The following is an 11,698-nucleotide window of genomic DNA, read 5'->3' on the forward strand; positions in this document are numbered from 1 at the left end:
CAAGAAATCAAACAACACATTGCTTAAGGAACATTGACTGTTTAAAGTGCTGAAGAGCAAGGATGTCGTTTTGAGGACCACAGTGCCCCTGACCCAGTCCATGATCTTTTCTTTTAATAATCACTTTACCGTGGGCTCTTACAACTCTCGCTACAATCCACACATCAATTGTATCCGACATATTCGTACGTATATTCCATCATTCTTTTCTAGACATTTATTTCCATTGAGCCCTTGGAATCAGCTCTTTGTCCCTTCCCTCCGCCCCACCCCTACCCCAACCCTTGTGGCCCCTTGATAGATTGTAGATGAATTATTTTCAAATCTCACGCCGAACGCTGTCTCCCTTCCCCTCTGCTTTCTGTTGTTCTTCCCCCTGGATGGGGGTGTGTGGTTATGTGCCATTCATTGCCATCAGTGCCCCCCTCCCTTCCCAGCTCTCCCCCACTTCTGCTTACCCTTTTGTTGTGTCTATTCCCGTTCCTGTTCCTGGGTTCTGTATGTTGAGTTTTATCTCTTGCCTACACCTGTGTACATGTTCCTGTCTAGTCTAGATTGGGAAGTGGCACTGGGATCATGACAGTGGGAGTTGAGGAGGTCTCAAAGGATCAGAGGTATATTGTGTGACCCCTTAGTGCTCTACTGCACCCTGACTGACTCATCTCCTCCCTGAGACCCCTCTGTGGGGGGATGTTCCATTGTCCATAGATGGGCTTTGGGTCTCTGCTCCAATCCCCCTCCATTCTCACCAATGCATTTTTGTTTGTGTGTTTACTGTTTGTTGTGAGTCTTCTGATGCCCATTGCCCAGTCTCGATGACACGTCACCATCACACTGGCTGGTGTGCTTCTGTCATGTGGGCTTGTTGCTTCACTGTTGGATGCCTGCCTGTTTAGCTTCAAGCCTTTAAGACCCCAGGCACTATATCTTTTAATATCCGGGCACCATCCTCTGTCTTCACTGCTTCTGTTTATGCACCCATTTTGTCTTCAGCAATCGTGTGTGTGGGGTGGAGTGGATGAGCCTCACAGAATGCCAATTTGTTAGAACAAAGTGTTCTTGTATTGAGGGAAGGTATGAGCCAAGGCCCAAGACCTGACTAAAATTTCAGTGTATTGTCTTATAAATATATGTACATAGGCCAATAACACTGTTGCTATGGATTAATGTATTTACATAAGTGGACACCTCTGTTAATCTCCTTATCTATGCCTTTGCTTCCTGGAGCTTGCCTCTGTTTCCTTTGGCCTCCTCCTGCCCTGCCATTACTATGCCCCTTCTTCCACCTCTTAGTGCTTCCTCTCCACTAGCTTGGTGTTGCTCTAATACTCACAGGATCCCTAGCCTCTCCTAGATGCTGGTTCCACTTCCCTAGTTGTACCCCTGTCCATGATGCCAACTGCTCACCACCCCCTTCTCCCCACCTCCTTCTTCCTCTACCTCCGGGGCCCCATTGACTTCTCCCTGGGCTTCCCACCCATGGTCCAAACCATATAATTAGGCAAACCATCCACAACCTAGTCCAAACAATAAGAAAACATACAGATGAAGAAAGAAAAGGAAAGAGAAAAGGGGGGAAAATCCTATATAGGTCCAGGTCTGCTTGCTGATCCCCATGAGACCCTCCCCCCTGGTCCTGAGGGAGATCCAGGGGCTGGCCCCTCCTAGCCCAAAGTGCATTCTTGGGGCTTCTCAGGGGCTCTGCGGCTCAGCTTTATTCCAATTGCTGATCTGTTATGCTCCATTCCCACACTGTCGCTCCATTCCCACACTGTCGCCCCATGTGTGTCCCCATTATTGTCCCCTGTCTCCATATGCTCCAGTCAGGGGACAACATGTCTGGAGTTGCTGGTAGTTCCACCCACAGTCCTCTCTGTGCCTTCGCCACTCCAGACAGGGACCTTGTCCCGTGGGCTTGGAGTCCGCGGTATTTCCAATCAGCTCATATGCCCGGGCGAGCTGGGCAGTGAATAAGGAAGGCTTGATGCATTTGAGTCATGAGGTTGGGGAAGACTAATGAAAATGCCATGGGCTGCCGTAGAACAAACACATCGATCCCGGAAAAGAGTACAGCCAGAATGCTCCTTAGCAGCCAGGATGGCCAGGCTTCCCCATACTTCAGATGTGCTATCAGGAGCAGGCCCTGGAGAGCAGCATCATGCTTGCTAAAGTAGGAATCAGTAAACAAGAGGACGATCCTTGATGAGAATGAATCGACAGTGGCTGCCACCATGGCCTCCGACAGAATGATTGTGAGGCTGACGCAGGACTGGGTGGTGGCTCAGTCTGCTGTTCATAGATGGGAATGCGAGGGGTTGGAACTGACTCAGCGCGCGTACACAAGACGCACATTTTAGCAAGTTCAATCACTGGTGAACTTACTGTGTAATATATTTCATTTAGCCCAAGTCTATCACTTTTGTTAGGTTGCTGTAACAGCACCACAAAACGGGTGGCTTAAAAGGACAGAAATGTATCCTTTTACAGTTCTGGCAGTCCACTGTCTGACTTAGACACACTGGTTTCATATGTCCAAAGGCCCATGCTCTCAGAAGTCTCTAGAGAAAGAGCCTCCCTTAGCTGTCCCTGCCTCTGGGCTCTGAGACACTCTTTGACTTGTAAATGCATCGTTCCAATGTCTGCTTTATCTTTACATGACAGTCGTTCTTCTGCGTCTCTGCGTCTCTCCCCACGTTTTATAGGGCCCTCATTCATGAGATTAAGACCCACGCTATTCCTGCATGAGTTCCTGTTAACTTATAACATTGTCAACGATCTTATTTCCAAGTACGCTCACTTCCCATGTACTGAGACTTCAGACTTCAACATAGCTTTGGAGGAGACACAATTCAATCCCCAACACCACTGTTTTCGATGTCATATTTTCATATGTGACATAAAAATTATCATGAAGATGTTTTCCATTCTCTTTTCACACCAAGTCTTAAAGGTCAGGCCCTGTGTGTATTTTACACCGAGAGCACATTTCACTTCTGCCCCCACTGCAAGTACTCAGTAGCCATCCCTATCCCAGAGCTGCCACTGTGAGCAGCAGCTTTGGAGCACCCTAAACAGCGACCAGGGCTTTGAGTTGGTTCTTCCCTGTGCAGTCATGGATAACAACCTGAACTGAATGGACTCGCGTTTGTAGAGGGTGGACGAGCTGGAAGGAGAACCAAATTGGGAAAAAGTATGATTCAACACCTGCTGGAAGCATACTCTCCCTCTTTGAAAACAAGAACCGTGTGTGCGTGGTATAGCAACCACGTCTCTTGACAGGCAGAGTGGGGAACAAGGATGCCTGACCTAACGCTGGCAGCTTTGTTGTTCGAATGTGTGTCAGACGCCACAGTCTTGGAAATAAAGCAGTCTCTCGTATCAGACTCCTGAGTGGGTGCCCGGTTCTTCTTCCAAAGCTCCCACTGCAGGGCTCGCTCTAACTCAACATGTCCCATTCTGATTACTGTATCACTTCATCCAATTTTTAAAAATCCAGATCTACATGGATTTCACTGCATGGGCCATGAGTGAGCTGGCTCACACTGCTTCGAGGCCCTGATGCAACACTGCCTAGCCTTCAACTGGTGGTCGGTCCAAGGTAAAGGAGCCACAGAACCAGTTCTGTTGGAGTCTAAACAGCTCTTCAGCTATTGTGATCGGCCCAAGCTCTGGACTGAGGGATGATGGCACCAGGCACAGAAGAAAGACCTTCTGAACTCCTCTTGACTCAGTCTAAATCAACAATTGTTGCACATCTGTACTTGGGTGTCTTTTCCTGTTTTGCTTTCTCCTTACACATGCTACACTTTGAACTCTGCTGACACAGAAATTTAAGAAAGCGATGGAAACTGAGGAGTGGGGTTACTTAATAATGAACTCAATAATTCTTTACAAATTACGATCTCTGTCCCCCAACTCATGTTAGTGAATAATAGAGAGAAGCTTAAATTACAGAAAATAAATGGCAAACCTCAAAACAGCAAAAAAAAGAAAACCATGTAAATTAAAAAATATATATCAATGTCTGAAAATTCTTGCTGTTTTGATAAATGGCCATGTTCTTCTGTGCGAAATTAATAAAATGACATTTCTTTGGCAAATGCATTCTCATATTTACCCCTTACTCATAGCTATCTATATTTTCCTCTGTGCATTTGTGGTACTTATATTTGATGCCAACTGGAAGATCTATGAAAGTGTTGGAGTGGAATCCAACTTCTCGATCAGGTCACAGACTGATGATGCCTCTTTGGGGTGTGGCCTTCTTATAAGGAGCAGTCAGGAGCTTCTCTCTCCCTGCCCCTTCACCTTCCTGCTTGTTGAGACTCTGAGGTTGCCTTCAGGGGAGGGTCCTGGACACCCCAGTCTAGCACAGTGTTTGTTCTTGAGCTTGAGCTTCCCCCATGGAGGGATTCCGACAATCCTGAAGGTTTGACCATCCATTCCAGAATGTGTTTGCTCTTATAGTTGCTTACTAAGTGGCCTTTGCCCTTCAGCAGCTGACAATTGACCAGGAACAAGTTATGAATCGGGTCTGGCACAAGTCTTGGTTTCTTTTTGCCAGGTCCCGGTAGCCTTTAAAGAAATGCACGGCAGTTGAGGGTTGGCTCCTCCCTCCACCTGGCTGTGGCTGGGATTAGGCACCACTAGGTGTTGACTCAAAAGCTGCGACTCATAACAACCCACGTGGCAGAGTAGAAATGCCCCCATAGGGTTTTCTTGGCTGCAATCTTTATGAAAGCAAATCTTCAGGTCTTTCTCTGGGTGGGATTGAATTGCCAGTCCTTTGGTTAGCAGTCAAGCATTGAGCAATTGTGTCATCAGGGCACATACCCACTCCTCTATTAGATGATAATCCAAGGAGGCTTTACACCAGATTTTGTTTTATACCAAAAGAAAACAAGGCAAAAACAACTCACTGACTCACTGCCATCATTTCCAAGCCAACTCATAAAAACTCTATTGGGCAGGCTAGAACTGCTCCAGTTCTGAGACTGTACCTGTCTAGGGGAGTAGAAAGCCCTGTATTTCTCCTCCAGAGTGTCAGGTGGTTTCGAACTTCGTACTCTGCAGATTGCAACCCAAGTACATAACCACTATGCCACAAGGGCTCTATTTGTCGCACACAGGGACATTTATTAAACAGGTGTTGATCAGCCTGCAGGCCCAGTTCAGATAACCTCTTGGGAAGTTGGGTACAGTCCCAATTTGTTGCCTGTTTAGATGCCTCAGTCCTGGCTTGTTGGAAGAAAGGACTCCAGATAGGAGTATACTCCATGGACAGACTTCTGTTAGCAGCACCCAAACACCCAAACTCACTGCCATCAAGTCAATGCTGACTCCTAGAGACCCACTGTGCGTTTCCAAGACTGCTTATGGAAGTAGAAATCCCAGTCTTTCTCCCTCCCAGCTGCTGGTGATTTTGAACTGTTGATCACGTGTATCACAGCCCAATAGGTAACACTACAAACCAGGACTCCATTCTGTTAACAAGTAACACATATTTTTTCTAGAATAATGGCCAGAATTGGTAAGCCCCACCCTCTCTTTCTATTGCTCTCTGGTGGTTGGACCAGTGTGCAGCTGCTTTCGCTAGTTCTGTCTCAACTTGTGAGCTACGCTACCTGTGGGACAGCCAGCCTGTGGATCATGTCGCTAGAGTTTGAGGTTCCATCGAGACCTGCTTCGCCACGCTGCTGGTGTGTACATTGTTTGAGCTTGAGACTGTCAGATCCTGTCATCTTGCATTGCTTGAGTTTTATAGCTGCTTTGCTAAGCTCCTGGGCTGCTGACTGTTGGTGACCCACCCTGCCTTACCCTAGGGAAGACTCAGCTGTCTGCTCCCTTGACCTTGGATGGAGTGGCCCTCGGGAGTTGAAGGGCTTCCGGGATATGAACTGCTCCATGGAAGTGAGTTGACCTGAGCCCTCTGTACTGCTGTGTAGACTGATTAGCTGTCATATTCCTTCATGCTGTATCTATCTATCTAAACATAAGTATCCTGGCTTTGTTTCTCTAGAGAACCCTGTCTGACACAGTGACATCGGTCCTGCTGGTTGCTAGCCTCCACTTTGGGAAGCAAGGGTTTGGATGGCACGAGAAGGCCCTGAGGGGAAGTGACACCACAGTTATCACAATGGGTTCAGGAACAGGAACCGTAGAGGATGGCGTAGGATTGGGCGGCATTTCACACTGGTGTGCACAAGGTCACTATGGATTGGAACTGACTCAACGGCACCTGGCATCACTCACCACTGCAGGGTCCAATGCTGTGTGAGACTTCTTTGTGCGAAACTCAGGAAACCCATGGCGAGAGATGTAGATGGTCAGCACCGAGCTCAGTCAAGAAACACAGCTTGTGCTGGTTAACATGTGGGACAGTTTGGCTAGGCCGTGACTCTGGCTGGCACGATATGCATACTTAATCCCCTTTGTGATTTGACACTAGTCGCTAATTGACTGGGTAAAGCTCGTTCTCCATCCTGCGTCGGACTCGCCACTCTCCAGTTCTCCGGACAAGAGACTCTGGAAGTCTGACACCCTAATCTGCTGAGTTGGATATATGAGCTAATGTTGGACTTATGGGCTTGGACTAGACTGGGTTGAAATGCTTTCTTAATGCACACTTACCTTGTATATAAAACCCTCTCTTATATACATGAGTTTCTGTGGACTTGTTTCTCTAGTCTACCCAGACGGACACACAAGGAAGTGGCTACTACAAGAGCAGAGGCTGGCAATGTCCAGCTTCATCGGCCAGGCATCAAGCTGAGGCTTCTCCAGGCTCCCAGGTTTCCAAGACTGACACCCCCCAAGTCTCCCTGTCAGGTCAGACAGCAGGCTGCAGCTTCACAGATCATAACAGCTGGCAAGCCTAAACTCAGCAGATTAGGGTGTCAGACTTCGGAGTGTCATAAGACACATGCAATGACGCTGACTGCAGGAGGAAAGCCGAATCAGTGAGTGTGTAAGCATATCAGTGTTGGCAGGGGTCTCCACGCAGCTTCTCCAACACCCAGGGCTGCACCAGGGTAGGTCCATGTGGCTTCTCTTCAAGGATGTCTCACAGTAAGCTGAGATGTCTTACCAGCTGAGGCAGAGAACTAGCTAAAGCAGCTGCACCCTGGTCCGACCATCAGAGAGCAAGAGACCCGAGAATAAGAAAGGTGAGGCTCACCGAGCCATTTATCTCTCCGCCATTTAATTAATCCCACATGTGTTTATCGGCCAGGTTGGCACAATAAACTTTAATTATCACCCCTTGAAACCAGTCTCTGGACAGGCATCCAGGAACTATTCTGCAAACTGCGATGCTCTGTGATTGAGGATGCTGTATGTGGTTATGTGGTCTCTGGATGTGTGTCTGTGGGGTGAGGAGCACCCAGCTTATGGGGCCGGAAGGGCCGTGCCACACGTGGCCCCAGCTGCTCCCATTTCTGAAGGTCTCACCTGATGCCTTCCAGTACTGTGAGCTCACCACAGCAAAGGCCAACTCCTTTGTGAGAACCTCCTGTACATGAGGCTGGGAAGCCGCAGGGGAGTGAGGCTCCCCAACCAGGACTGAGGGAGAGCACACACGTGAAGTCAGCGTGTGCATGCGGAGGAACGGGTTCTGAGCAGGACTCACACAACAACCTGCCCCACCATGGTGCTCAACACGCTTGTACCGTGGAGCAGGTCTCTGGCCTCAGAAGTACTACCAGTTTGAGCCAAATCGCTCTATTCGGCAGACTGTCCTCTAGGTGTTTGGCTCTGCCCACTGAAGGCCAGCGGCCGACTGACAGCCCCAGCCAGGACAACCACCATGGTCTCAGGACATTGTCAAGGGTCTCCCAGGAGGCAAAAGGGCTCCGAAAGGAGAACCATTAGCCTTGAGGGAGCTGACCGCGAGCCCCTCCTATCGGTTGTGTCTACTTCAGGACCCAGCACGCTCTCGTGTTCTAAGCCTCTTGCCAGACTGGTCACGAGTTCAAGCACTTTCTTCTCCTACAGGGTTTGTGAATGTCACCGAAAACACTGAGATGGGGCGGTTGGAAAGGCAGCTCATGGAGAGATGCACCTAACACAGAAATGCTAAGAGAGTTTCTTTTTTTTTTTTCTTTTTAGTTTTTTTTTTTTTTTTTGCTAAGAGAGTTTCTAAAGAGAACCCCAACACTCACCCCATGCTCTAACAGTAGACCCCCAGCTCCGAGTTGACTGACCCCCCCACTGGAGTTGTGACCCCCCTTATCTCCCACCCCACTCCCACATCCCCTGTGATTCTAAGGCAGACGGATCAAGTACTCTCTCTGGAAACACGTTTTCTAACATTGAGCAATGATACAGAGTGGATCAGCATGGGCCGTGCGCAAGGGTGACGGGCAACTTCAGGAAGCATTCTGGATTACTGTTCACATAGAAATTGGCAAATGGGAGCTTAGTTTTCCTGTGTAAACGTTTACTGGAAAGACACTAAAAGATTATTTTAAAAGGAAGAAGAATGGAAGGGAGGAAGGAACTAGAGGCATATTGATGGAATTCCAGGTATTTTGAAAATAGAGGCAGGCACACTGACCTCCAGCGAAGGTCGGGGTTATGGCCAAGGGAGCACAGCCAGGCTGTGGAGGAATGGCGAGGATGGGCCATGACCCACCCAGCAGATGAGCCCGTGAGGATAAAGCCAGAGCTGCTATTACAAAGGAACCAAAAAGAAGACGCCGATTTCTCTCTGGTTAACAGTCCCTGACTATCTGCTAGCAACCTGTTCACAGACAGATCTGACGATCTGCATCCACAAAGGCTACACCCAAGAGAAGTCACGGGCCCACTCAAGATGCACATAAAATCGATGGGGCAGCGCCCAACAACACCAAGGTCCCACAGTTGTGGAAGGGTGTTTGGATCCTGCACCTGCTGCTACAGAGATGGGGAGGGCAGTTACACTGAGGGATGCTGTCGCTTGGGAGTTTTAAAAACAAGCCTGGTCTGCCACACCTCGTCATCCACAATGCAGGCATACGCAGGACTCACCACACAGGACCTCTCGGAGCACTTCCACGAAGCAACCAGCAGGGTGCAGCATTGCAAAGGTTTTGCAGGAAGAGGATGTGGCATCCGGAGGCCACAGGCCCTAGGGTCTGACTGTTTGACAACCTGCCTTGAATGCCTACCACGTTCCAGGCGTCGTGCTAGCTCCTTTAATTCACTGCCACGGAGTCAGTCCTAACTCATGGCAGCCTGTGTAAGGTTTCTAAGACGAAACCGCCACAGGAGGAAAGAGCCTCCTCTTTCTCCCGCGGAGAGTTGGATGGGCTTGAACCTCTGACCATGTGGTTAACAGTCCAATGCCTCATCTACAGCATCAGGGGCCCATAGTGAAGTCAACAGGAATGTTCTTTCCTTCAAGACTAAGCTTCATTGGCCTGTTGACCTCACACACTGGGCAGGGGTAAAAGAAACCCCACGGATCACAAAAGAATCCTGTCTGGTCCTTGGCTCCCACTGCTCTCGAGGCTGCTCTGACTCACAGCCACCCTACAGGACGCAGTGGAACTGGCCCTGGGGACATCTCAGGTTGTCAGTGTTTACAGGAGCAAGAGGCCTCATCTTTCTCCCAAGGAGTGTCCGGTGGGTTTGAACCGCCCACCTGGAAGTCACTGCTGTGCCACCAATGAGGTTTGTGATGCCAGACAAGTCCCCTTGTCCACCTTTCTTTCTCTGTCACATGCAATGGTCACTAGAGTCACACTGACCCACAGAAACCCCTGAGCTCTAGATGTAAGCGGCAAGTGTCTTCGTAGACTCACAGTGGCACCGTGTTTACATTTTCCAAGAGAAGCAGGGGACGTTACTTCTTTAGAATAGGCTATTTAACCCAACCCACCCAGCATGTTACCGTGTCCCTGGGTAAATAATTGTCGACTTTCCATTTTGAATGTGAAGTCTTTAGATTCGGTGGTGCGTGTTTAACACCTAGGACACATTTCAACAGGAACAGACCCTGTTTCAAGGGCTCAGTAGCCACACATGGCCAGTGGCTGTGGTCTTGGACACTGCAGGATGAGGGCACTGAAGGATCCCCAGTGACACTGAAAGGAAACCCTTTGTAGTGTAGTGGCTGCCAACCACAAGGTCAGTAGTTGAAAACCAGGTGCCACTCCTGGGTAGAAAGATGAGGCGTTCTGTTCCTGTAAAGGATTACAGCCTCTGAAACCCACAGAGACAGTTCAACCTCGTCCTACAGGGTCAGTGAGATTCAGCGTCAACTCACCATCGGTGAGTTTTGTTTTGTTCACTTATTAGGTTTTGGTGGCATTGTGGGCTAGGTGTGGCACAAGGTTGGTGGTTCAAACCCAACAGTCTCTCCACAGAAGCTGCCTGTTCCCATAAAAACATAGCGTCACTGTGATGAAGAGTTGACTCGATGGCAGTGTGTTTTGGGGACAAGGTCTTAGGACCACTTGTGAAGCTATTTAACATAGACCAGAAGCCCAAACAACAAAAAAAAAAACAATGGAAAAAACACCATGGCTCATGATACTGATTCAATTTTGTCTGAAAGCCTGGCCTGCCTTCAAGACACCAAATCCCAACCTCACCCACTTATTTAATCTTCTCAAGAGTGATGCTTTATTCCTCTTACACACACACACACACACACAGTGTGGAATCTAAAACTACAGTATCTTCAGGCACTAGTTTCCCCCCAATTTACGTATTCATTAAAGTAAAACAAACCTCACTTCGGAACAGGTTAAGGTTTACACAACACGCACAAACACAATCTTCAGAGTCGCAGCAGATACCTCACTCACCTGGTTCTCAATTGTGATCATCTGGCATCATCAGGGACCGGCAGCAGTCCTAACTAAGGCACCAGCCATGGGCGCTCCGGGAAACAAGCGAACAGACCACAACAGCAGCAAGCCCGCTGCCCAGAGCGGATTCTGATTCAGCAACCCTCCAAGGCAGCAGAAAGAATGGCCCCATGAGCTCCTTATCCAGGAAATCCAACCTTTTATTCAGGTCTCTTCGTGTGTTGGTTTTCCTTTTCCATTGTCTTTTGATCGGGTGACCAACTCAGCCAGCACGGTTCCTGAAAAGGAGAACACTTGAAAGACACGGGGAGAAGAGGTCATCACGCTGTCTCTATTTCTGCACCGCTGGACTTGCAGCTCATGACTTGTGGGCCCTGAGACTATTGAAGGCTCTTTGAGGTCCGCAACTTTCTGAGGAGCTGCTCCATTTCTTCCTTCCTGCAAGCTCCCAAGGAAGGGCCCTCCTCCACTTGGGCTTCCACTTCCTCAGATCCTTAGATCCTCAGATCCCACTCTGTCCGCTCTGTCCAGGCCTGCAGCGCTGGTTGTTGATGGTGAAGCTGTAACTCACAGGGGAGGCAGCCGGAGAACACTGAACTCAGCCGCTGCCCCTCCCAATCCCACCCACAGGCCCACAGGCTCAGGTGGAGAGGTCAGCTGGACTCCAGGCTCTTTGCTTGTAGGTATTTCAGTGGGTGGGAGGTGGGACACCTCTGCCCAGGAGCACTGCCAGCTTTCAACACCTGGAGGCCCTCCTGGCGCAGGTGTCTGGGTGAGTGGCTGCCCGTGGGGTCATCGGGGCAGGTGACTGGCAGAGAAGAAAGCCTTCGTCGTCTTTCTCTGTGGCTCCAGTAATGCAATCAGGGAGCACTGTTGACGAGTTGGATTTCTAACCATAAGGC

At 49.2% G+C, this 11,698-nt stretch overlaps 1 non-coding gene across 1 annotated transcript; it reads left to right on the forward strand.

Annotated features, from left to right (window-relative positions):
- Nucleotides 1-8,279: 8,279 nt before the first annotated feature.
- Nucleotides 8,280-8,388, forward strand: LOC142449541 (U6 spliceosomal RNA). Its single transcript, XR_012784690.1, has one exon. It is a non-coding gene; the product is annotated as a U6 spliceosomal RNA (small nuclear RNA).
- The last annotated feature ends 3,310 nt before the right edge of the window (nt 8,389-11,698 follow it).

The sequence above is a fragment of the Tenrec ecaudatus genome, chromosome 5 (genome assembly GCF_050624435.1).
Source record: "Tenrec ecaudatus isolate mTenEca1 chromosome 5, mTenEca1.hap1, whole genome shotgun sequence".
In the NCBI taxonomy this organism is placed as follows: domain Eukaryota; kingdom Metazoa; phylum Chordata; class Mammalia; order Afrosoricida; family Tenrecidae; genus Tenrec; species Tenrec ecaudatus.